General features: G+C 45.1%; 1 long non-coding RNA gene across 1 annotated transcript; it reads right to left on the bottom strand.

Annotated features, from left to right (window-relative positions):
- Positions 1-8,799: 8,799 nt before the first annotated feature.
- LOC139081700 (uncharacterized) lies at positions 8,800-25,999 on the bottom strand. Its single transcript, XR_011536931.1, has 3 exons — positions 25,842-25,999; positions 18,812-19,094; positions 8,800-9,247 (listed from the first exon to the last, which is right to left on the bottom strand). It is a non-coding gene; the product is annotated as an uncharacterized lncRNA (long non-coding RNA).
- Between the last annotated feature and the right edge of the window lie 465 nt (positions 26,000-26,464).

Raw genomic sequence — 26,464 nt, forward strand, 5'->3', positions numbered from 1 at the left:
GACTTCCCAGCCTCCAGAATTGTGAGAAATAAATTTCTGTCATTTATAAGCTTCTCAGTCTGTGCTATTTTTGTTATAGCAACCCGAACAGACTAAGACATCAGACTAAAGGCAACGAGGATCCAGCAGGTGTTTTTAAGCAGAGGCGCAGCGTGATTCAAGGACTCTTTTGGAAAGCTTACTCTAGCAGCAGACTGGAGGGTGGAGGAAGGAATAAGACTGAGATGAGAAGATAGGTATCAATTAAATAATCCATAATCGATCTATAAATCAAAATCAGGGTGAGTTTATTATGAGCCGGATTTGAGGGCTATAGCCCAGAGCTTTCCTTCCCCAAGGAAGGAAGGGCACCAAAGAAGTGGCGTATACTGAGTGGTTATACACCATCTTGGAACAAAGAGGAAGCATCACATATGACAGGAATATCTCTCCTACTACTGTCACAAGATGCTTAGCTGGCCTAGCAGGCGGGTGGTCAGCAGGTCAGTGGTCACAAGGTGAGCACAGCAGGTCAGTAATTAATCCTTAGTTTCCGGGAAGAGATGCTTGTCCTTAAAGAATATGGGGGGAATATTACATGCCTATCTTTAAGGGCATCACTCTTGTCTTTGAGACATAGTCAATGTTTAAACCAGATGTACAACGCATGCTCAACAGGCTACATCAGGTTTTTGGAAAAACAAGATCAGGCTGAATTAGTTTTAAACCAAATGGCTTCCTCATATACTATTGTTTTTCATTTATTTATGACAGGTAAGGGGGCTGTTAAGGAGCCCAGGTAAGGGCATGAGAGCAGGGACACTCTGGGTGAGAGGAGAGGACAAAGAGGGGAGAGGGTTCAGAGATACTGATAATAGTCAAAATAAGCACTGACATGTGGTGAGTGATCACCATGAGTGAGGCTTGTGCTTGGAGCTCTACATATGTTTTCTCTTTCAATCCTTAAATCAACCCTGTTCAGGTGGTACATCTATTATCCCCATTTTAGAGATGAGGAAACTGAGGCTTGGCAACAGAAATGTCACTGGAATGACCTTCTTTGAAGTTGTGAACATAGGTGAACACACTCTTGTGATGACAGAATCCAACTGAAGAATTATCATTTAAGTACAGTACAAGTACTGTAAAAACCTAAAATAATATGAATTTTGATCGAATGCAACTGGCAAATGGATACTATACTTTACCCAATCCCTGTCCTCACATGGAAATAAGTGGTAACGGAGAAGTCTTATGGACTGAGAGTTAGTTTTCTAAGGCCACACGGCTAGCAAGCAGCAGAGACAGGATTCAAATCAGAAAGCGCCACACCCACCCCACTGCACCCGATCCTGAGGCTAAGCCATCTCAAATTATTTTCTTTTTCTATTGACATGAATTTTTCCCCACTAGCCAGTGAGCAACATGCTTTCAAAGACTTCCTTTCACCTTTGAATCCCTGGTAGCCGGCACAATGCCTCTGTGGCACCCAGCAGAAGCTCGTATGTGTGTTGAATGAATGAGTGAGGAGAACCCAGTGAGAATCCAAGAGAAGAGAGTATTTCAAGCATGGAGGGCCCCAGTGTCAAATTCCACCAGGCAGTCATACAAGATAAGGACCAAACGGTCTATAGTATGTGACCAATGGGAGGTCATTGGTGACCTTCTTAAAAGCAATGCGAATTCTCCTCAAGTCTTGTTGGGGCATATGGCCTCCACACACTAAAGGCCAGGGAGATACTTGTTAAAATCTGTAAGCAGTCCAAAGCTGACAGGGGGCCGGCAGGAGATGCCAGTCACAATTATCTCCTCGTGGAGATGTTAGCAGAGTCTGCATAGCCCAGCAAAGCCATCATGACTATTTGGTGTGGAGAGGTGGAGAAGAGAGCTCCGTACTTGCCCCAGCTCACCCCTCTCCCTCCATCCTCCTGCGGATCAGGACCTTTTCAGGCGACTCCCCTTGACTGTACCACAAAAAGGGCAAGATAGAAAAATAATGTCTGATCTAGTCTCTCACGGTTGGAGGGAGAGGTGGTCTCAAAGGTCTTGTCCCCGGGATCCTCCCAGCCTTGTTTCTGTGCTAGACACTAGAACCAGCAGCCTGTGCCTTCCACCTTTTTGCCCTTGGGCCCGTCTGGGCTTGCTCTGCTCTGCCTTCTGATTCAGTGTCCACCAATGCATTCACCAAGCATATAGGAACTAAGCCCCTACTATGTGCTGACCCTGAGCTAGTCATTGGGAATTGAAAGATGGAAAAGGAAGGCCCTGCTCTCAAGGGGCTGAGAGTGTACTGGGGAGAGAGTGCAAGTAAGCAGGTATTTATGATGCAGTGGATGGGTCTTAGGATAGAGGTAAGCACAGGGGAACTGAAAACCCACAAGAGTGCACCTATCCTATCCTGGGGCTTCAGGAAGTCGTTCCCAAGGAGGTGATGACTTTGGGGGGGATGGGAGTATGTTGGAGTGAGGTCGGTGAGGTATGCGGCAGGAACTAGGGCCATCCACAAGCCGAACTGCAGGAGCCAATTTACGACAGTGAAAAATCATAGAGGGGTGTGGGGGGAGATTCCAGGAGCAGTCTGCAGGCATTAGAGTCCAAGATGTGAGACTTGGTGACTGAACACAAGCCCGAGAGGCAGGAAGCAGGCAGATCATGAAGGGCCTCGTCCACCAGGACTGTGACCCTGAACTTCTCCTCATGGCAGTTCACAGCAGATGGGGGAGCTTGGAAAGGTTTTAGGCAAGGCTGTGACATGATCAGCTCTGGTTTTTCTTTCTTTCTTTCTTTCTTTTTTGAGGAAGATTAGCCCTGAGCTAACATCTGCTACCAATCCTCCTCTTTTTGCTGAGGAAGACTGGCCCTGAGCTAACATCCGTGCCCATCTTCCTCCACTTCATATGTAGGATGCCTGCCACAGCATGGCTTGCCAAGCGGTGCCATGTCCATACCCGGGATCCGAACCAGCAAATCCCGGGCTACTGAAGCGAAACGTGCGAACTTAACTGCTGCGCCACCGGGCGGGCCCCAGGTCTGGCTTTTCAATAGCGCACTCTGGTGCCTTTCAGTCTTCTTTCTTTCCTGTCCTCTCATCTTCACATCTGACTCAAAAGCTACATGTGATTGGAGGCTGACCCAGTGGTGTAGTGGTTAAGTTTGCACAATCCTCTCCAGCAGCCTGAGTGTGCAGGTTCAGATCCCAGGTGCAGACCTGGCACAGCTCATGCAGCCACACTGTGGCAGCATCCCACATAAAATAGAGGAAAATTGGCACAGACGTTACCTCAGCGACAATCTTCCTCAAGCAAAATGAGGAAGGTTGTCAGCAGATGTAAGCTCAGGGCCAATCTTCCTCTCCCAAAAGAAAAACAAAACCTATATGTGATTAAAGTGGTGACCTCTGAAAACAGGAACTGTGTGTGGGTGACACATACATGCTTTATCAGCTTTATCAGCTGCTTTATCAGCTGCTGGGAGGCAGGCCTGTCTGCTGATAAACATTACAGGCCTTTCTCTACCGTGATCTTTGCTTCTCCTTGGCCTTTTCATGGGTAAGACTACCCCTGCCACTACCTCCCAGGCACCTCTACCTGCCTGTGCATTGAGTTTCTCTAGGAATAGGTAATTTTCCCTGAAGACACTGCCTTCCTGGGAGCCAGGCTCTGTGTGTATACGTGTGTGGGTGTGACATCGACCCTGATATCAGTTTCCCCACATTAAACCCAGCATATATGGGGTTAAAACCAAAACACTCATTCCCTGCTTACTCTCTGGCTTCCTGGCTCCAGAATCCACTATCCTCCATGGAGACAGACACCGTCAAGGACAAGCACCTGGACTATCTCCTCCCGCAAAGAGATACGGGCTGGTGGGAAAGCTGCTGACCAGCAAGGTCATGAGCTCCCTCCTGTCTGCAAGTAGTCTCAAGGCCAAAGACAGGCTGGTGGGAAAGCTCTGACCAGCAAGGCCGTATGCTCCCCCTCCCCTACCTAAAGCCCCAAATAAAAACCCTTCCTTTTAGCTTTTCGGGGAGTTTGGGATTTCAGTGTTAGCTGCCCTCTCTCCTTGCTCAGTGCTGTGCAAAAATAAACTTCCTACTTTCTTCCACCACACCCGGTGTCAGAGATTGGCTTGCTGCACAACGGGTGAGCGAACTCACTTCAGGTTCGGTAACAACTGTGGATGGGTGCGTGGGTGGGTGCACCGTGCTATCATCTCAGACAACACAGCCCCAGACTGTGCCCTTGCTACCCTCACATTTCTTGTGCTAATGAATCACAAGGAGGCTGGGCATCCCGAGACGGGCTGACCCAGGGTCACGAGATGGAGGAGTTGCCACAGCCAGTCCCAGGACTCACCTCTTCTGCCTCTTGCCACTTCAAGCATGATGTTCTTATGTCTCTTTCCCCTTCCTTCCTCTTCTGTTGGCCCCTGGGTGTCACACTTCATCATGAATTGGGCTTTCCGTGTCCCACAAATGACTTCAGGAGGGGATCTCAAATCTGGCACCTAGTGACAGCTCCTGTCCCTCCGGATTCTTACTGCTCACACCCACCCCCAAGGACTGAGCAGAGGTGAGAGATAAGCTCGGGAACTGGACGCCAGGAGAATTTTTGAGGAAGATTAGCCCTGAGCTAACTACTGCCAGTCCTCCCTTTTTCTGGTGAGGAAGCCTGGCCCTGAGCTAACATGCGTGCCCATCTTCCTCTACTTTATATGTGGGACACCTGCCACAGCATGGCGTGCCAAGCAGTGCCATGTCGGCACCCGGGATCCGAACCGGCGAACCCCGGGCCAACGAGAAGCAGAACATGTGCACTTAACCGCTGCGCCACCTGGCCGCACGGAATACAGTTCTTAAGAAACCCACAGTGAGCTGTCAGGGTCCGCTTTTAGTCTCCAGAATTTCAAGCTTTCACTTCCATCTTCCTTCGGAGAGGAAAACCTGCGTGAACTGGTTGTCAGAGTCACCTACCTTCGGGTTGTCCCTATCCCAGCCTTTAGGGCATCCCCTAAGTATGCTGATGAACCCCTTAGACGTGTTTAAAACTTGGCAGCTTATGAAGAATTTTCACTTCACTTTAAAAAAAAACTGATCCCCATAAGAATCTTGTGATATAGATAAGACAGACAGTATTTTCCCCACTTTACAGATATTGGACTGAGGCTCAGAGAGATTAGGTGACATCTTCTAGCACATGGCTGGTCATCTGTGAAAAATAGAAGCCTACACAACTCAGCTATGGGAATGTAGAAGCCACAAGGAAGTTCTCAGAGACCCACCGTCTTCCCGACTCAAGTTGCAGAATTGACACTGAGAGGCTGGATTCCTATAACGTGCCCCTTTCCCCACTTTCTTATCCTCCCGCAGAACAAGCACATCTGTGACCTTTTCTTCCTCCACGGTGTCCGGGCCGGGCTCTTGGTGGTCACTGCCCACTGGGGCACCTCTTGGGCGTATGGTGAAAGAACAGGTAAGATTGGTCTTGCCTTAAAAAATATTCACAGCTCTTTGGTTCAGTTCTAGAAACATCTATTGAGGCCTCTTGTGTACCAGGCCTAATGCTGTGTGAGTGGTGGGGGTAGATGTCTGTGGACACGGGGAGGAATTGTGTGTGTGAAGTCCTGCTGCTGGTAGCCTGGTGTAGTCAACAGAGCATCAGCTTTGGGGTCAGATGAACTTGGGTTTTCATCTGGACTGCTGCTTCCTGCATGGCCACTTTGGATGAGTTTCTTAACTCTTTGAGACTCATGGTCTCCATCTGTAAAGTGGGGACAAGAACACCTGCCTTACAAGTTTGTGGGGAAGGTTAAACAAAACAGTGTGCTCAACATACTTGGCACAGTATCTGGCATGTGGGATGCGTGTCCCGATCTGATCCCTTTGTGTCTCTGTGCCCTCACTTGAATCCAGGAAGCTCTGCACACATCCCACTACACCTAACCACGAGGCTAAGCCATGAGCCTTGCTGTACTGGTTTCTCAGATATTAGTTCCCCTTCCACCTTCTCCTGTCCTCGGGGAACTCACGAACTGCGGGAAAAGACACACGGCATGGCTATTTGTACAGGGCAAAATGAAAGAAATGCTTAAAACAAAACAAGCCAGTAGCACAGGCTGAAGGAAACCAGGCGGAAGGCGTGGCTGGACCAGAAGTCTGGAGCTCAGCGAAGGCTCCAGTGAGGGAACAGCACTTGAACCGGGCCTGAGGAGTTACTGCTCTTGAGGGCAAGGGGCGAGAGGAGCTGCTTTGTCCAGGTGGAATGACTCCAGGCTCGACTCCAGTTCCTGGGCCCAGTTTGGAGCGCAAGGTCCGTCTGGTGCCAGCACGTGCTGCCTTGGTATGCTTCCTGCTGGCTTGCACGATGCTCCAGGTGGAGCCAGAATAGTTCCATGGAAGCAATGAACACCAGGCCATGGAGTGGACTCTGTGGTGGGGCGCTTCCCCCAGCCGGGACGGCCCACTCCCACCGGACAGCAGCCGTTCTTCCACTCTTTGTCACCACAGCTATTGTCACACGACTTCTTGGTTCAACTTTTGGCAAGGAGCTTCACCACCTGGCCTAGGAAACGGTTATTTAGCCAGTGCTGCTGGATCCCAGTTTGAACCAGGACCCAGATCCCTCCGTGAGCCATCTGGCCTTTTCTCTTTAAACAACCATGCAGCAGACCCAAGTCACTCAGTTCCACACTTTCTGCCTCCTGGGACTGCGCATCCATGAGCAAAAATACTCTAACAGAGATGACTCATGCTATGGAGGAGTGCTTATTTCACATTTCTCACAAGGGTGCTGACAAATTTTAGTGAGGACGCAAATTAGATGCAGTCACCAGCTTATTCCAGTGACATTAAATATCTTTAATAATACCAATAGTGAGGCATTTACCTGCGTTATCTCACTTAAGCCTCACAAAATCTTGGAAGATGGCACTCCCTGTTTCACAGGTGAGAAAACCAGGACTCAGAGAGGTCAAGTAACCTGCCTGAGATCACACAGCTAATACCTGGTAGAGCAAGAGTTCGAACTTGGGCACTCTGACTAGTGGCCTGGCACTTACACTCTTCTCTTGAGTGCACTGTAGGCTGATATCCAAATGACTGTCCCACTGACCATGCTTAAACTGCCTTGGCCAGCACAGCACTAGCCATCTTGCTCTAGAAAGATATGTTCCCAGATTCCTGGCTGGGCCTCAGAGGAGTGGCTTCTGTTTCAGACGTGGCCCAGCAAGCAATGGTCGGGATGCTGCAAGGCCACTCCTGCTGTGGATGGGGCCGGGCCAAGTGAGTTCTGGTCCTGTTCCCTGGATCAGCAAGCCAGGGACTCAAAGAATCGCCCCCACAGGTGCCTCCCAAGAATTTTCCTTCCTCTCTGTTCCACTTAGTACCTGCAACCCTTAGGACAGCATTCATGTAATTATTTCATTATATGTTAATTAATTCACGTAAATACTAAAGAGGACCACCTAATGCGAAGGAAGGGCACTGACTGTGTTCTAGTTCTGTCACTGACTAGCTATGTAGTCTTGAGCCAGTCACCTAAATTCTTTGGGTCTCTGTTTTTTCATCTATAAAATAGGAATAGTAATCCTTTACCGGACTCTCTCTCAGGCCTGTTGTGAGCCTCCGACTTAGTCAGGCTGCCCCTGAAGCTTCTGTTCTTGTCTGAGGGCCAAGGGCTTCCAGAGAGAACCCAGCCCCCATGATGGTAACTGGGACCCTAGGGGGTCTGTCGCTTTGCCCCTGCAACTACAGGATGGGCAGCAGATGGAGAGCATCTCCTGGCTGCCCCATTTGGTCCCTATGGCAATAGCCATGGTAACTTTGGTAGAAGCTGGAGGACCAGATATCTTTTACCAGGCAGAAAGCCGGTACCAGGACTGCCTCAGTGTGGTGGGCCCAGGCTGCTCCCTGCAGATCAGCAACCTGAGCTGGGAGGACACAGGGCCACACTGACCCCACCTTGACATGAGGAGTTCCCGCATCACCCACACCTGGGAGTACAGTCTGCAAGTCAAAGGTGAGTGTCCTGGGAACGGTGACAGGTGGGTGTGGGTGGTGCCCACTTTCAGTCATTTTGGTGGCCTTTCTCATTCCCCTCTTAGCAACATGTACAATTTTCTTTCTAATTACAAAACTAACATGTGGGCCAGCCCCGTGGCCGAGTGGTTAAGGTTCCGCCACTCAGCTTCTGCAGCCTGAGTTTGTGGGTTCAGATCCCAGATGCAGACCTACTCCACTCATCAGCCATGCTGTGGAGGCATCCCACATACAAAGCAGAGGAAGATTAGCATAGATGTTAGCTCAGGGCTAATCTTCCTCAAGTAAAAAGAAAAAAAAATGGAAGAAGATTGGCAACAGATGTTAGCTTAGGGCAAATCTTCCTCAGACACACACGCAAAAACTAACATGTGCCTCCTGTAAACACCTACGAAGTAGAGCTGCCTGAGAGAATCTCCTGAAAAGTGTCGAGGCCCAGGACCCAGCCCGGTCCAGTCGTGGCAGAACCCCTGGGTCTGTGGCAGGTGGAGAATGGGATTTCGGGCCTGAGAAGTGTTTGGCCACAGCTCACTCATGTGGCCTCGACCTTCCTCCTTGCCAAAATAGGAACCCTGCCTTCTGGTAAGAATAAAATTCATATGAAAGAGCTTTGTAACACTCTACACAGACGTACAGGAATGCTATTCACATATTCCTTAAAGAAATTTTTAAAATTGTTTTAGCAGGGGGAACGACAAAGGAGACAAGAGGGGTGGGCGTCAGGGGCTCACAGGGGCAAGAAAGGCCAACGGCTGAGTGATTCAGCCAGTGAAGATCCAGTGAGGCACTGTTAGACTCAGACATCTTATTTCTTATAAAGATAGTGAAAGGAAGAGGGCCAAAGGCCCCAGGTCCCTGGGTCACTGTCCCACACACCAGAAAGGATGACGCTGAAACAAAAGGGGCTGGATGACCACAACTCGAGTTGTGGAAAGCCCCATTGCTGAGGAGCCAATTGCAGGCTGCAGTGAAGGGCCTTTATCGTCTGTAGCTCTGTGCTGGGGGGGATGGTGAAGGAAGCCCTATCCTCATGAGAAACTGTCTCGTGACAGCCTCCCAAGGGAGACAGGGAGGCGAGTGGGAGACGACTTCGAGGTAGTGCCTCACAGGCCATCCTCTTGTGTTCTGGGAGGATCACAGGGCATTTTGCCGAGGCTCAGGTTAGCCATGGTTCCAGCCTTTGCCTGAGGGACACGGGCAAGGTCACCAGGGTGCCACAGCAGAGCCATTCTCCTATAGTGGGAAGCAAAAAAGGTACAAATGAGGATCAACATGGGGGAGCTAAAGGTGGAGGGAAGGCAGAGAACCTTCTCAGACATTTTCCTTAGGTTGTGTGATAGGAAATATTCCTATTAGATGAAGGCATTTTTTTAGCGGGGGTGATGAAATTGCTCCCTGGGAGGGGACACAATGGGGCAGATGGTGATTGGCAAGAAAGAAAGCTGGATGTCATTTAAAGCCCTCCTCCTTCCACCACTGCCTGCCAGCACCCACACCTTCCCTTTACTCCTGCCTGGACCCCCGCCATGGTCTCCTAACTCTCCTCCTAATCATCCTCCTGATTGCATAGCCAGGGGGTTCATTCTAAATGGAAGAAATGCTTGTGTTACTTTTCTGATCAAAACCCTGTGATGTCTGCCAACTCTCTAAGGTATAAATATTTCAGCACAATTCATTCATTTAAGCAACATGTGTCTACAGAGCATTTTTAGTGTACCCTGTGTTCCAGTCATTGAAGATACAGTGAAGAAGAGGTCTGGATAAATCCCCACCGTCCAGGGAACTCACAGTTACAGTTGTCACAATCTGCACCTCACCGGCTTTTCCACCGTTTTGTCTTCCAGTTAACCAAAGTGAATGACTTTAGGAGAGTGCTGAGCACGTTGTATTGCGGCTTTTGTTTCTGTGTCTGTCTTTTTCTATTGAACATGAGCAGAGCCCGTTCTCAACTTTGTCTGCATCTCCAATACACAGCATGTAACAGGTGTTTAAAATGTAGACTTGACAAGTATTTAAGGAGCATCCTGAGCTGGGTGTAATGGGACACAAGGAAACATTGCCCTTCCCCTTCCCTCTCTGTGTGACCTGGAGCACATTTCATCTCCATCCCCAGCTTCTGCTTCCCAAGGGGCCTCCAGCCCAACCACACTGCTGACTTTTCTTCCTTGAAAACCCTTTCCCCTGTTATCCTGTCTTGCCGTTTCTTCTCTTCTCTTCCTTTTACCCCAATTCCTAACCTGTGGTCATTCAGCCTTCTTCCTATCCTGCTCCCTGAGGAAAGAATTTCTTCTCTTTTTGATCCTGGGAGCTTTGGGGATTGAGTAGATTTGCCCTTGACACATGGACAAGCCAAGAGGAGGAATGTGAGAAGGGGTCACCCTATGAGACACAGACATGGAGAAGTCTGTACACGGAGCACGACCCGATGCCAGCTTCTCCTGGTGTGAGTGAGAGAGGGACACTGATAATGATTAAGGCATAAAACTATCTCATTTGCAAACTGAGTTCAGGATGACCAAGAAACTTCTGCGTATCTTCTATTTAAAACAATGTGTTTATGTTTTGTTTAATTATGTTTTCAGAATGTTTAATTTTGTTTAATTAATGCTATGTTTAAATATGTGTTCAGAAAGAAGAAAGGGCTTATTCACTTAAGAAAAATTGAATTGGAGATATATGATGGTTAATAAAATTGTTGTGTTGTGTGTGTACTTAACAATTTTTTGTTAACATTTAAGTAAATGGGTTCACAGGGACCAGATTCAACTTAAATTTCATCTCCTTGGCAGTCTTTTGACAAGATGTTTAAGCAGATCGTCCCTCTTACTCATAATCCTGATACCCAGTTCATTTTTGTCAAATTATCACAGTTTGTAAATATATATTTATTTGTTGGTTTACTTGTTTATTGTTTGTCTCCCCCACAAGACATTCAGCTCCATGAGGCCAAGAACTATTTCTCTTTCGCTCACAACTGTAAACCCAGAGGGTAATATGGTACTTGGCTTATGGTAGATATTTCGATATTTTTTTATGAATGAATAACTAGATAGATGAGCGTTGAGAACATTTTTTCTTAAGAAGTAAAGGCTATCAGGAGGTTTCATAAAAAGCTGGGACCTATATCATTGTGTGGGTGTTTTTTCTTTTCTTGCTTTGTTAGAGGAAGAAGGCAATGAAATCTTTATCCCCAAATTTCCTTGATTGGTCAACAGTTAGCAACAGAAAGAGCTTAAAATAAGAAGAAAGTGGCTGGCTCCGTGGCCGAGTGGGTAAGTTTGCGCGCTCCGCTGCGGCGGCCCAGGGTTCAGATCCTGGGTGGGGACATGGCACCGCTCGTCAGGCCACGTTGAGGCAGCGTCCCACATCCCACAACTAGAATGACCTGCAACTAAGATATACAACTATGTACGGGGCCAGGGGGCAGGGAATAAAGCAGAAAAAAAAAAAAAAGATTGGCAAGAGTTGTTAGCCCAGGTGCCAATCCTTAAAAAAAAAAGGAAGATTGGCAACAGCTGTTAGCCCAGGTGCCAATCTTTAAAAAAAAAGAAGAAGAAAGTCTTTTATAAGAAGTTTTGACAGTAAGCTGCTCTGAAGTTCTGAATAGGTTGATGTAAAGTTTGAACCATAGGCAAACATCTGTACCAAAAGCAAAATTTAGGAGAGAGGGGAACTTTGAAACTTTCCTCCTCTCTCTTCACTCTTAGATCATTACCTTGTTTCCTATTTCACTTATAACGGGAGGATTGACACACTCCACCTGTTAGTCACAAAGCTTCCAGTCAACTAGTTAGCGATTTATTCTGAATTATAAACGGACAGCTAGGATCATGAAGTATTTGACGAAAGCCTCTAACATGAAAGATAGTCTCCAAACAAACAGAATCATTCAAAAAAAAAAGGAAACTTGGAGGAAGAAAGATAATCCGGGCAACAAGAGAAAATTAAATAAAATCCTCAAAATTTATACTTAATATTCTTAGAGACATATGAGAACATATTGCATTTAACAACAGGAATAAGAAAAACTGAAAAATCAGGGAATAAAAAAGAGCCTGAGAAAATAAAAAATATGATAACAGAAATTTTAAAAAAAGTAATCAATGGAAGTTTTGGAAGATTAAGTTGAGGAACTCAGACAGCAGAGCAAAAGGCAAAGAGATGAAAATAAAAGAGAAAAGATAAGACAGTTAAACAATCAGCCCAGCAATCCAATTACAAAATAGGCAGAGGATCTGAACAGACGTTTTTCCAAAGAAGACACACAGATAACCAATAGGTACATGCAAAGGTGCTCAACATCACTAATAATCAGGGAAATACAAATCAAAGCTCCAATAAGGGTGCTGGCCCTGTGGCCGAGTGGTTAAGTTCGAGAGCTCTGCTGTGGCGGCCCAGGGTTTTGCCAGTTCGGATCCAGGGTGCAGACACAGCGCCGCTCATCAGGCCACATTGAGGCAGCGTCCCATATGCCACAACTAGAAGGACCTGCAACTAAGATATACCACTATGTACTGGGGGGATTTGGGGAGATAAAGCAGAAAAATAAAAAAGATTGGCAACAGTTGTTAGCTCAGGTGCCAATCTTTAAAAAAAAACTACAATGAGCTATCACTTCACACCTGTTAGAATGGCTATCATCGAAAAGACAAGAAATAATGAGTGTCGGCAAGGATGTGGAGAAAAGGGAACCCTTGTGCACTGTTGGTGGGGATATAAATTAGTGCAAACAGTATGGAGGTTGCTCAAAATGTCAAAAATAGAATTCCAGCAATTCCACTTCTGGGTATTTACCTGAAGGAAATGAAAACACTGACTCAAAAAGATACATGTACCCCCATGTTCATTGTAGCATTATTTACAATAAACAAGACATGGAAACAACCTAAATGTCCATAGATGGATGAAGGATTAAAAAAACGTGGTATACATATATACAATGGAATATTATTCACTCGGAAAAATGAAAGAAATCTTGCCATTTGCAACATCAGGGACGGACCTTGAAGACATTACACTAAGCGAAATAAGTCAGACAGAGAAAGACGGATAGTGTATGATACCATTTGAAGGGGAGCAGTATTTGCCATTCCAGAATATCCCTCTTTGGTATAAGGATTATCTTGAGCTAGTTATTTTAAAAAACTGCTGACACAGGAAAAACTCTGAAACCCCGTAAAAGGTTACCTTTTTGTAAGAGACATTTACATTTATAAGGGAAATTTCCATTTGTAAAGGTGTCACCCTCTCTGGTAGGAAGAGGAGAATGACTAAATATCTAGAATTCTTATCAATGGAGAAGGCATGGACTTAAATCTGCATAACAGCCATACCCTCAGTTACTGTGCTTTGCCTGATGACCTCCCATAGCTGGCTCCCGATACCCCCAACATCGTCTTTTATCTTTGGCTGGAGATGGTATATAAGGTGATGGCTTGGGCGATTTCGGGGAGTCACTCAGTTTTCCTGCGTCTCTCCCATATATACAGAAGGTATACATGATATTAAACTTCTGTTTGTTTTTCTCCTGTTAATCTGTCTTTTATTAGAGGGTGGGGTCTCAGCCAAGAACATGGAAGGGTAAAGGGAAAATCATTTTTACTCCCCACACACTTTCATGTGGGATCTTAAAAATCAAAAACCAAAAACAAGTTCATAGAATCAGAGAACTGATTGGTGATTGCCAAAGGTTGGGGAGTGAGTGAAATGAGTAAAGGGGTCAAAAAGTATGAACTTCCAGTTATAAAACAGATAAGTCCTGGGGAGGTACTGCACAGCATGGTAACTATAGTTGATAATACTGTATTGTATATGTGAAAGTTGCTAAGAGAGTAGATCTTGAAAGTTCTCATCACAAGAAAAAAATTATAACTATGTATGGTGATGGATGTTAATAAGACTTACTGTGGTGATCATTTCACAACATACACAAATATCAAATCACTATGTTGCACACCTGAAATTAATATAATGTTATATGTCAGTTATATCTCAATAAAAAAAATTTTAATAAAAGAAAAGAATGAGTCTAGGAATGCCAATAGCTGAATAATATAAGTTCCAGGAAGAGAGAATAGAGAATACACAGGGGAAAAATTTAAGAGAGAAATAATAACAATTTTTTTTTCTTAGAACCACATAACAGGGCTGGCCTGGTGGTGTAGTGGTTAAGTTCGTGCACTCTGCTTCAGTGGCCTGGGGTTCACTAGTTCCGATCCCGGGAGTGGACTTACACACCACTTATGAAGCCATGCTGTGGCAGGCATCCCACATTTAAAGTAGAGAAAGATGGGCATGGATGTTAGCTCAGGGCTACTCTTTGTCAAAAAAATGAAAAAGGGAAAAGAGCTGCAGAACATGTTTCTAAATTGAAAGGGTCCACCTGATTCCCAGAATGACAAATGAAAAACTACTCATACCTAGTCAAAAGACCATGAATAGAAAAAGACCAGGAGGGGCCAGCTCCATTGCCAGGTGGTTAAGTTCACAAGCTCCGCTTCAGTGGCTTGGGGTTCCCCAGTTCAGACCTTGGATGCTGACCAATGCACCACTCATCAAGCCATGCTGTGGTGGTGTCCCACATAGAAGAACTAGAATGACCTACAACTAGGATATACAACTATGTACTGGGGCTTTGGGGGAAAAAGAAAAATATATATATGTATATATAACAAGAACAAAAAGAAAAAGACCAGGAATAGAATAAAATTTCTCAAAACTTTTAGAGAGGGAAAAATAGGTCACTGTGGTATGATAGATAGTAAGTCTTTGTCCTTGGTTTCTGTCACAAACCTCCTACAACATATGAAATTGCCTGAGTGTTAGGAGTGTCCTTTGTCACTCATAAAAAGCCCCTTTTGAGTGCCCTGGAGTTTATGCTAATGAAGTCACTTAGGGTGGGGCCTCAGGATAGCCTCAGGATGGGGCTAGTCGCCAGAGAGACCAAGTGATTTGAGAGTTGGAACTTTCAGCCACACTCACTGTACTCTGGGGAGGGTAAGGGTGTGTGTAGAGGGGTTGCAGGTTAAACTACAAAAATTCTTGGGGCCGGCTGGTGGTGTATCAGTAAAGTTCACACATTCTACTTCGGCAACCTGGGGTTTGCCCTTGCGGATCCCGGGTGAGGACATGGCACTGCTTGGCGAGCCATGCTGTGGCAGGTGTCGCACATATAAAGTAGAGGAAGATGGGCATAGATGTTAGCTCAGGGACAGTCTTCCTCAGCAAAAAGAGGAGGATTGGCAGCAGATGTTAGCTCAGGGCTAATCTTCCTCAAAAAACATTTTAAAATTTTTTTTAAAATTTAAAAAAAGGAAAGAAAAGAGACATGCCACAATTAGAAGGACCCACAACTAAAAGATACAACTATGTACTGGGGGGATTTGGGGAGAAAAAATCAGGGGAAAAAAAGAAAAGAAAGGGGATCCAGGAAACAAGGTAAAGAGGAAGGGACTTCTCAGATGGGTGTATTGGAGAAATAGAGTGATCGCTGTGTGGCAGGACCAGAGATCATCTGGTTAAAACAGGGGAGAATTCAGAGTTCTGGAGGCACAGGAAAAGTGGAATTGCCAGATTGCTTGATTACCTGAAGTATCTGACCATATTGAGATAAGTTTTACAGTGAAAAAAAAAGACGTTATCAAGTACAGGAAAAACAAAGAGTTGTTAGAAAGAAAATGGAATCATCATACTCTTCGTGGCTCAAATGTAAATACATATTATCATAAATATTGAATATTAATTTAAGAAAAAGCTATATCATAACTATGCTGGTAGGGTTGGTGGAAAGGCCTATGTGTTGTTGAGTGATTACAGAGGGAACATGGAGTGGGGTGGACAAGGTGGGAGACCAGGTATAAGAGAGCCAAATATCCATCTCCATAGCAGAAGTCAATAAATAATGAGTAAAATTAAGAAAAAGCAAAACAAATATATTATTCCTGACTATCAAGGAAATATCACAAGAAACAGACCAAAGGATAATAAAATGTACTATCTGGAGAAGTCATTCTGGGGCTGTTGGGGATTTTGTCCAGTGTTCCACACACCCGTCAATCAAGCACCCCACATAGCGTGATCCCTGAGAGGAAATACGTCGCTCTTGAAGGCATGCTCCTGCAAATGCAAACCTACGCCAGAGAGCACTGTTCGCCCTTTGCATCTGAGGAGAACCAGCACTTCTTCATTCACTGGCTGAATGTGAAGGAGGAGGAAGAATTAATTTAGTGTCTGTTTTAGAGATCTTGGAGAAGTCACCAGTGTTTCGTGGGAGTGAAATATGTCATCACCCAGCCCCCAACCTTAGCTGGGTAGCAAAATGGGAGGCTAATTCCTGTTGGAAAAGGTCCTGAGGTTTATTGAAAGCCCTGAAATGCCCAGAGCAGAAAAGCTCAATCTTTGGTCGTTACCCACAAAAAGCCAGGGCCGTGAGTGTTTATTGGATGTTGTCTTGGGTGTGAGTGTGAATGGTGTGTGTTGGCGTGCCTCCCATCTGCTTGCCTAGGTGCAGACGGAGGCAGTGTCTGTGTGGCAGGAAGAAGGGAGGATAAGGAGAAAGAGGGAATGACTGACCCTCAAAAGTAAATTGACGATAGTCCTATGAAAGAGCAAGTTGACAGTTCAGACTATGTCGAAACAAACTGTTAGGAAAGCCCCCTTAGCTTTTCTTAGTTGCAGAATAAACAGATTTTCACAATCTGGCTCTCCGCAGTGTTCTCCACCCTCCTTCCTCTCTGTACCCCAACGTCTAGCCAGTAAAGCCCTGTGGTTGCTATACGTGCCTCCGTGCTTCTCTCTTCTGCCTGACTTCCCTCCTCCCTGTTCCCGTACTGCTTTATACAAACTCAAACTGTGTCTAGCTGCTTCTTGACCTGTTTCTTTTTCCCATCAGATGAGAGCTCTCTGCAATTAGGAATCATACCTTATTTATCTCTGCTTCTTGGCCATAGCGCATAATAGGTGATGGCTAAATGTTCGTTGAGTGAATGAATCAATGAAAAAGAGAATGAATGAGTGAATTAAAATCTCTGCGAGTGAAGGAACCCATCCATTTCTGTTTGCCTACACCACAGTGGGTAGGGTCTGGCCGGAGAGCATTCACACCTCTGCTGACGTTTACTTTAAATTTTGAAGCAATAAGGAAATTCAGAAATAGACATAAAATTCAGGAGGATCTATATCCTCTCTCCCCTTATTTATGGATCTCCTATAGCAATTATATTTTGCTTTCTTTTGCCTATGTTCTTTTTGGACTCCCTTCCAGATTATGTTACCTCAATATTCTTCCCTCAAAAGACATTAAGAAGTAGGTACAATTTGGCATTTTTGCTCCATGGAAATACTGAGCGTTTTGCCCAGTGTTCATGAAACTTCATGTGCAGATATTTCCATAAGGTTTTAGATTTCATTGAAAAGCAAGAACGAAAACACAACTGAATGAGTAAATAGGCTGAACTTGTATGTGGTTTGGGGCAAGCCAGGTGGGGGAAGCAGTGAGCTAACCCAGGGCCTGCTGTGTGACTTGGAAAATCCTGACACTCAGTACCACTAGCGTAGATTCTAATTTTGCTTTCATCATTTTTTTCTCTCTCTGTTTCTGTTTCTCATTGTGAAATGATGAGGTTGGACTAGATGATCCTTACGGTCCCTTCCACCTCCCAAATTCTGCGTGTAAGTTTTGAATAGGAGAAGTTTGGCGCTGATCCAGGCACTGGGAATGGAGTCATGAACCAAACAGACAAGAATTTCCTACTTCTATGAGGCTTACATTCCTGGGGGGGGGGGGGGGGGGCGGGGTCTAGAGCCCTATGGCTGCCACAGTGATGGGGAGACTGGGGAATGGAGGGTTGGGCCTCGGTAGGATGTCAGGCCAGGGCTGGACCAGTAGGCACTAGGCAGGTTCAGGGGAACAGGTGACACAGGAAACTGGATAGAGTTTGCTGGAGCCAAGTGAGGTGGGATCAGGGAACTGGCTAGCTTCAGGGCCAGAGAATCAAAGATTGGCAGTGGGCACCTGACTGACCAGGAGGAGACATAGCTGAGTTGTACCCACAGGGCATCTGTGCCTACAATACCTCCAGAAGCAGAAAGCCTTTTTAACATCCCTTAGCAGGGTGGCACTGGTCAGCTCCCTCTTATCACATGCCTCCGTATTTTAATTATCTGATTAGCAGCTATTCCCAGCTCTTCAACTGCTCTTTGTACTTAAAAGTCTAGAGGCTCAGTTCTGAATGGAACGTATGTGATTGGGCAGTGACCTCCTTAATACTAGGAAACTTTTGTTAAATGATTATTATGTAATAAATGTTCTGCTAAGCCCTTTACATGTATGATTATCTTTAACCTTTCATTTCACTATACTCCTATGAGGTAGAAACTGTTATTTCACTTTCTAGATAAGGAAACTGAGGTTCAGGGAAGCTAGCCTCCTTGCTCATGGTTATAGGATCAAGAGGAGACATATGATGCCCAGAGCTGTCTCTCTTTCTCTCTCTCTCATCCCAGTTTTCAGGGTGGCAAAAGTAATGTAGATTAGCGATAAACCATTTTGGGGAGCACGGACTTTTCCTTCCCCTTCTCATTTTTCATTAAGAATCCTTCTATTTTTATTCCCTGGCACTCTTAGCCTTTCACCCTGGGCTTTCATTCTGCCTCATTTGGGATGGAGGTGGCGTGGGAGAGCAAGAGCAACAAGTGTGGGTGGCCCTAGCCTGGGAGCCCTGGTCCCCACCGCTGCGTCCTCTCAGCTCCCTGCTCTCTGGTCTCCCTCCACCTCCCCAACATGCACCTTGACCTCACCTTCATCTCTTCCTGGCCTTTTGTTGTTTGAATTCTTCCCAGACTGGCTCAGCTCCATACCATTCCTTTTGGAAGCTACTCCGGTGGCGCTGCGCTAGGCTCACAGGGAGAATCTATCCTGGCAAAGGGGAAACAATCCTTGGCCCTCAGTGCATCCTGTACTCACCTTTCATTTCTTACCTACCATCTCACCTCTTCGTGTCCGTTTGTACCTCTGTCTCCCACTTGATTGTTAATAATTCGAAGTATGGTGAGCGCATTGTAGGTGTCTAATAGACGTTAGCTGAAAGAATAAATGACTCTTCTAATTAGAAAAGACAACTGATACCAGCATTTATTTTAAAAGAAGAAATATCTTTTAAGAAGACAGTATTATGGGGCCGGCCCCAAGCCAGGTGGTTAAGTTCGCGCGCTCCTGTTCAGCGGCCCAGGGTTTTGCCGCTTTGGATCCTGGGCGCGGATGTGGCACCGCTTGTCAGGCCATTTGAGACGGCATCTCACATGCCACAACTAGAAGGACCCACAACTAAAATACACAACTATGTACCGGGGGGATTGGGGGAGAAAAAGTAGGAAAAAAAAAAAAAGACAGTATTATTTGTGAGCCAAAAATCAAAACAAAACAAAATGAAACTAATAAGACAAAAAGACAATCTTTTCTCATTACTTCACCTGTAAAATGGTTATATCTATTACGAGAATTAAATAAAGTTATATATATGTACATATGCATATATATTTGCACCTGTACATGTATGTATATGTACGTATATACATATACTTTAAGTGTTTGGAAAGACTCTTGGCATATAGTCAATACTCAATAAATATCAATATGGTTTTTTTTAAGAATATTAGCCCTGAGCTAACATCTGCTGCCAATCCTCCTCTTTTTGCTGAAGAAGACCGGCCCTGAGCTAACAACCATGCCCATCTTCCTCTGCTTTATATGTAGGACGCCTGCCACAGCATGGCTTAACAAGTAGTGCGTAGGTCGGTACCCAGATCTGAACCAGCAAACCCTGGGCCTTTCCAAAGCAGAACGTGGGAACTTAATTGCTGTGCCACCAGGCTGGCCCGATATCAAATATTATAGACTATCATTTTATGGTTGGTGAACTCTTCTCTCTTGCTGGCCAACTTCTTGACAGATTGCAATAAAGGGCACGCTTAGGATTATAGCCAGATAGAACCCAAGCATCTTTAAAATTTGTCAACAAAAACATGAATGGAGATGGCTTGCAGTTGTTTTCTCCCTCTCCTAGGGGTGAAATAAGAGGGAAAGAGGCCATAGTCTGGCCTATAGTCTGTGACAGGCTGTCCCTACCAGGTGGCTCTCCCTCATCATATCTTGCCTCATCAGATGCCTGGTTATCTTTGATTGCGTGATGAACATTGTTTATGAAAAATTATTTCTAGGAAAAATTTGAGGCCTAAAAATATTATTTTCTTCTAGAAATGATCTTCGTTTTCTTCTACTAGGTACTTGTGGGCACTAACAATCTTAAGGGAGAGAGAAGGAATATTCCTCTACCCTCTAGCTTCTTCTGGCTGGTCTAAGATTTAACTTGACAGGAGACACATAACAGGAGAAAATCAAACAAAGTTTAATAGCCTGTATACATGAGAAAAGCCCAGGAAAACTGACTAACTCGCCAAAATGGCCAAAGCCACCATCTTCTATATCATCTTAAACTAAAGAAAAAAGAAGATGTTGAGGGTAGTGGTTTGGGACTTCAAAGAGGAGGAGGGCAATTCACATGGAGATGGAAAAGCAAATGTTTGATAAACAAAATGTTTGCCATGCCTTGCAGAGACCATGGGACAGGGACAAGACTTCCATCAAATGGACCTTACTAGGTTCCCCCCGTCTGCCACACCTAGTTCATATTATACTATAGTTATTTATCATATTAGTTCCTTCTGAAATAGGCCTTCTACCTTAAATTCTTTTAGGCAGTCAGAGGGAAGGCCAAAGTTTCTTTCAGAGTCTTTTGTTCTTAAAAATAATCAAGCCTCAAAGACACATTTTGGTGTGGTAAATTCTGATCCCCCACGGCACCTTAATCCGGTTTCAGGGTTTGAGATTTTCTTGACTACAAAATGACACAAAGCTGGAGATGGCCAGTGTGCTTGTTGTTTGCCCTTTCTCCCAGGGTGAGCCTTTGGGGCCCAGGTCAAAGGGGCAAGTGATTTACACATTCTCTAATTTGGTGACCTTGGATGCCAAGTTTTGTCCGTCCAGTCCCGAGAAGCTGTCAAAGCAATGGTCAGCTTTCCAGTCTCCTCTTTAAATCAACAGACACCCCCAAGACAGTACTAGAAGCAGAAGTCCTCTTATCTTTTACATGTCTCTTGAAACCATCTTCATCTTACCATCCAGAGTCCAACTTACAATCACCGCTCTCCTGGACCACTGGAATAGCCTTCTAAGTAGTTTGTCTATATCCAGACTTGACCCCTCACAAGTGGTTTCTCCTACTGCAACCAGTGATATTTTAGAACTCTTTCTGGCCCAACCACACTGAGTGTCTTCCTTTTCCTCTCCCCTTGTATGGGGTGTTTGCACAGGCTCTGCCCTCTGATTAGCAGGGGGCTTTCACCCTCCCCTCTTCTTGTAAGTAGCTCCTACACATCTTTAAATCTCAGCTCAGTCTTCTTGCTTTGGAGAAGACTTCTTTGATTCTAGCAAAAGCCCGCCATTACAGGTTATCATAGCACCGGGCATTTTTTCAGAGTAGTCATCACTGCTGCGATGTTATTTGAAGAATAACTTGATGTCGGCCTCTAAAAAGGAAACTCTCTTTTCTCTATTACATCAACTAAAGGAAAACTCCTGTTTCCTTTCTACTCACAACCAATATTCTGACACCAAATAAGTGGGTTTTTTTCCCATACCAACCAATTCTCCAACACCAGCTGGGTGTCTTTCAGAATTGAATTCAATTCAATTCTGACGCTATTTACCTAGAGTTCATGCCAGATTCCACAAGTTAAGTGCTCAGTCCCACGAGACTGTTCCCACTTTAGAGGCCAATTGCAAGTCTGGGCCTCCTGTACTTCTGACCAACCCACCAGAAACGGAGGGTTCCCACGATCCCCTCTTTGGGTTCGGTAGTTTGCTAAAATGGCTCACAGAACTGAGGAAAACAGTTTACTTACTAGATTAATGGTTTTTTATAAAAAGATACATCTCAGAAACAGACAAACAGAAGAGATGGATAGGGCGAAGTATGTAGGAAGGGATATGGAGCTTCCATATCCTTTCCAGGCACATCATCCTCCATCTGTTCACCAATCTGGAAGCTCCCTGAACCCCTTCAGTGGGGTTTTTCATGGAGGCTTCCTTGTGTGGACACAACCGATTAAATCATCAGACAGCGACAGAACTCCACCTCCACCTCCAACCCTTCACTCATCCCTGGAGGTTGAGGGTGGGGGACAGGGAGCTGGGGAGACGGGACTGAAATTCCAAACTTATAATCACATGGTTGGTTCCCCCTGGCAACCCAGTATCCTCGTGTGTTTGATGTACCGTCTTTGTTCTAAAAAGGTATAAAACTGTACTGACAACCTCTCCAGAAGCATTTCTTCCTTTGTGAAGATTGCCTTCCCGGATTATAACCCTCAGCCTGGCTCAAGTAAAATTCACCTCATCTCTCTTATCTATAGAGTGGTTATTGGTTATTTGCGTCCACAGAATGTAAGCATCCTGAGGGCAGAGACTTCTGCTTTGGCTTATTGCTGTATTCTCTGTGTTCAGCACAGCACCTGGCACTTAGTGGTGCTCATTAGGTGCTCCTGAGTGAGTAAATAATGAATGCATGCACGAGTGAGTGAACACATGCCTGAAATGGTATAGACATGTTCTTTTCTCTCGCACCAGGGTTTTTATTGTTAAAATCAAAACCAAATGGAGACCACCCTTGAAAGTCCCCTGAGCAGACAGAACCAGTTTAGTCATGCAAACTAGCTTAATTTAGCTTATTTTGCAGAAGTAACTTGACCTGGATCGTTTCTTGCTTGTGCCTCTGGAAAAGATAAATAAAACTAGAACTGTTTCCCAAGGTTGATATGAAGTAACTACTAAAAATTCTACTATTATAAGCAACCGCTGTGAAGAATAAACAGTCACTCCTTTCTCGTCATATAAGCTACTTTATAACAACATACCCCTGAGCCTCATTCTGCATTTTGGTTTGAGTGCCTCCGGTTTGCAAACTTTTTGGTGCGTGCACAGTAAACTTTTGCTAATCACTTCAGTGATTCATTGTTTTTCTTCACCTTTCTAATCTCTTGACACCATATTTGAGAACTTGGTATTTACAGCTCACGTGCCAAACCACACGGCTCTGTAGAGGGGCTTGTCAAGAATAGTGACTTCTCTGGGCCAGCGGCATGGTTGAGTGGTTAAAGTTCTACGGGCTCCACTTCGGCAGCCTGGGTTTGCAGATTCAGATCCTGGATGTGGACCTACTCCCCTCATGGGCCATGCTGTGGGTTCCCACATAGGAAGTGGAGGAGGATTGGCATGGATATTAGCTCAGGGCTAATCTTCCTCAAGCAAAAAAGGAAAAAAGAGGAGGATTGGCAACGGGTTTTAGCTCAGGGTGAATCTTCCTCAGAAAAAAAAAAAAAAAAGGTAACTTCTCGCCTTAACCAGCTGGTGGTTTCCTGTATGTGCTGATGGAGCTCAGGAGGTGAAGTCTCTTTTTGCATCTACCTTTGAGAAAAAGCTTATTAGGTGTCTAGACTTCAGATCTATTGGTATCCCTGGGTTCCATTTTGTTGCTGGTAAAAAAAAAAGGGGGGGGTTACTAATGCTAATTATTTTGCCATCTGAACTGGCTCAGAGGAGAGAGGCAGGGAACAAACGCATTCCAAAGCTGGGCAGTGGCTGCTCTCTCACCTCCCAGTCTTCACCCACTCTGAAGCTCCCCCAACCTCAAGCCACCCTCTCTGAGGGAAAGTAAGCTTTTCCTCTGAGCATCACACTAAGGGGCTCCTGTCCCTCCCCACCCTGTTCTTACTTATCCTCCCCCACTGCACTCCAACATTCGGGTGTCAGACTTTCCCCTCAGCCCCTCATAGTGGGCAACACCACAACGCCTCTTTTTCTTCCAGTGAAGCTTTATTTAACACTTCTTCCACTCAATTATGTAATACATGTTTTCTCATCAAAGAACATTTGGAAAATAAAGATAAGTAGAAGGAAACCGAGCCACCTAAGATTTCATCCTCCCCCCAAAACCAGTGTTAATATTTGGATGTGTTTTCTTCTAAATTTTTCCACGCATGGGTGTTTTAAAAACATAGTCGTAATCATACAGCACATTAAACTTTGCCTTCTACTTTTTTCACTTGTGATAGTGTAGAGGAGGAAAAATAATCTTTTTTCTACTTTTCTAGGTTCTGTGGCTGAGACCTCCCTGTAATAAAAGATTAGCAAGAGAAAAACAAACAGAAGTTTGATAACATGTATACCTCCTGTATACATGGGAGAGACCCAGGAAAACTGTGTTACTCCCTGAAATGGCCTAAGCCACCACCTTAAATACTATCTTCAGCTAAAGACAAAAGAAAGATGTGGTGGGTTGGGGGAGCCAGTTATGGAAGGAGACCAGGAAAAGCACAGTAAAGGGTACGGTTATTATATAGATTTAAGTCAGTGCCTTTGATAACAGTTTATCTTTTGTTAAGAATTTCTTGTGACTTCGAGTTATTCTTCTCTTCCTAGTACAAAGAGGGAGGCACCCTTACGAGTGGAGATTATCAATATAAATATTCCTTACTAAAGGGTAACTTTTGCTGAGTTTTCAGAGTGCCTGCTGTTTCTTAAAAATAATCAGCTCAAAAAAGTCCTTATGCCTAAGAGGTACATTTTGGGGTGGCACATTCAACTACACTTCAACATCATAACATGTTCTAGTTTTATAATCCATAATTCCTAGTGTCTGCATTCCCTTAACCTCTCCCTGTGGCCAGACTCTTTGGTAGTTTCCAGAATTTCATTATCACAAATAGCAAAATAATGTATGTTTTTGTATAAAAATTTCACGGTGCCTTTTTTTTTTTTTTGAAGATTGGCCCTGAGCTAACATCTGTTGCCAATCTTCCTCTTTTTTTTCCCCCTTCTCCCTGAAGCCCCCCAGTACATAGTTGTATATCCTAGTTGTGGGTCCTTCTAGCTCTGCTATGTGGGATGCTGCCTCAGCATGGCTTGATGAAAGGTGCTAGGTCCATACCCAGGATCCAAACGCGTGAAACCCTGGACCACTGAAACGGAGCACACAAACTAACCACTCGGCCCCTGGGCTGGCCCCCACAGTGCCTTTTTGAGGCAAGATGATTCTTAATCCCATTATTGCCCAGGGAAGCAATGTGTTGAAGTTCTTTCATTATTTGGAGGGAAAGTGAATTCCCATTTCCCCCCTCTTTCTCTGCTTCTCTTTGCTGTAAGCCAGTGTTGAAATAAATTTCTAGGTCCAAGGTGTCTGGGGTGCCACATTAGCAAACCAAAACTTAGATAACTTTTGTGTCTCCATAAATGCTCCACTTGACCGGTCAATCCCCAAATGCCAAGCCAACTCTGGGCCTCCTCACCTCAAACAAGGTTCACTATCTGGCCCAGCCAATCAGATCTTTTCTCTTTTTCTCTTCCTTGCTCTTTATTCTTTATCCTATGAAAGCTTCCTGCCTCTGGCCTATTCTGCAGTTCTCTGAATGGAGACTGTCCACCTCATGAAGTATTAAATAAAGTTTGTTCATATCACCTAAATTGTTTTCTTTAATCATTTTCTAACACCCGACACCCCTCTTCTAAGGGCTGATTCTCCATTTTAATGCTTCCGTATCTTATTCTAAGTTGACTTTGGGGAAGTTCACCATTTTTTATGTACTATCCCTTTCCCTAAGCATCATGTACCATATATGAATCTACTACTATGTGCCAAGCACTTACACTTGTTTCGTATAATCCCCACATTGCAAGCCCCATAGGAGTTTTAGAGATAAGAAAATAGAGACTCACCGAACCCAAGCCTTTGGCAAGGGACATCCTTCTAGTAAGGGCTTTCAAGCCCAGGCCCGTCTGTGTCCAAAGCTATGCCCTTTCTTCCGTGTTCTACTTGGGAAGAGAGGGCTCCATCCCTCTCAAGCTTTGAGCTCCATCTTCCTCATCCTCTGCAGGCTGTGGCAGGGGAGCAGGCACTGCTTTTGTTATACCCTTGGTTTCATACTGAAAGTGGAACTTCAGGCAAGTCTCCTAGTTTCTCTTGGCCTCAGTTTCACACCCATAAACTGGACATAAGTATTCCAGAACAGTTTGTCTCAGAGGAGTCATATGAGGGCCTATGGAACAGAAGTTTTCTTTACGTGAAAGCAACTGGCTCCCAGCAGGGGATTACAGGGTAGGGCTGGGGTGGGGAAATTGGAGGGTCTTAGAAGACTCACCTCTTGTTGGGAGTTCAGGCAGGTGCAAAATGCCAGGAGAATCTCAACGATACTTCTTCTCCAGTGGAGTCAGGCAGACACCTGAGGCCCCACCCAGAGAGGCTGTGATCTTAGTTTAGCGAGTACCATAAATTAGGGGGATTTTCCCCAGTTAGAATAATGGGGGACTCATAGTCTTGCCTGAGGACCCATCTGGCTTAG

Source organism: Equus przewalskii, unplaced genomic scaffold, assembly GCF_037783145.1.
Source record: "Equus przewalskii isolate Varuska unplaced genomic scaffold, EquPr2 ChrUn-6, whole genome shotgun sequence".
NCBI classification, from domain to species: Eukaryota; Metazoa; Chordata; class Mammalia; order Perissodactyla; family Equidae; genus Equus; species Equus przewalskii.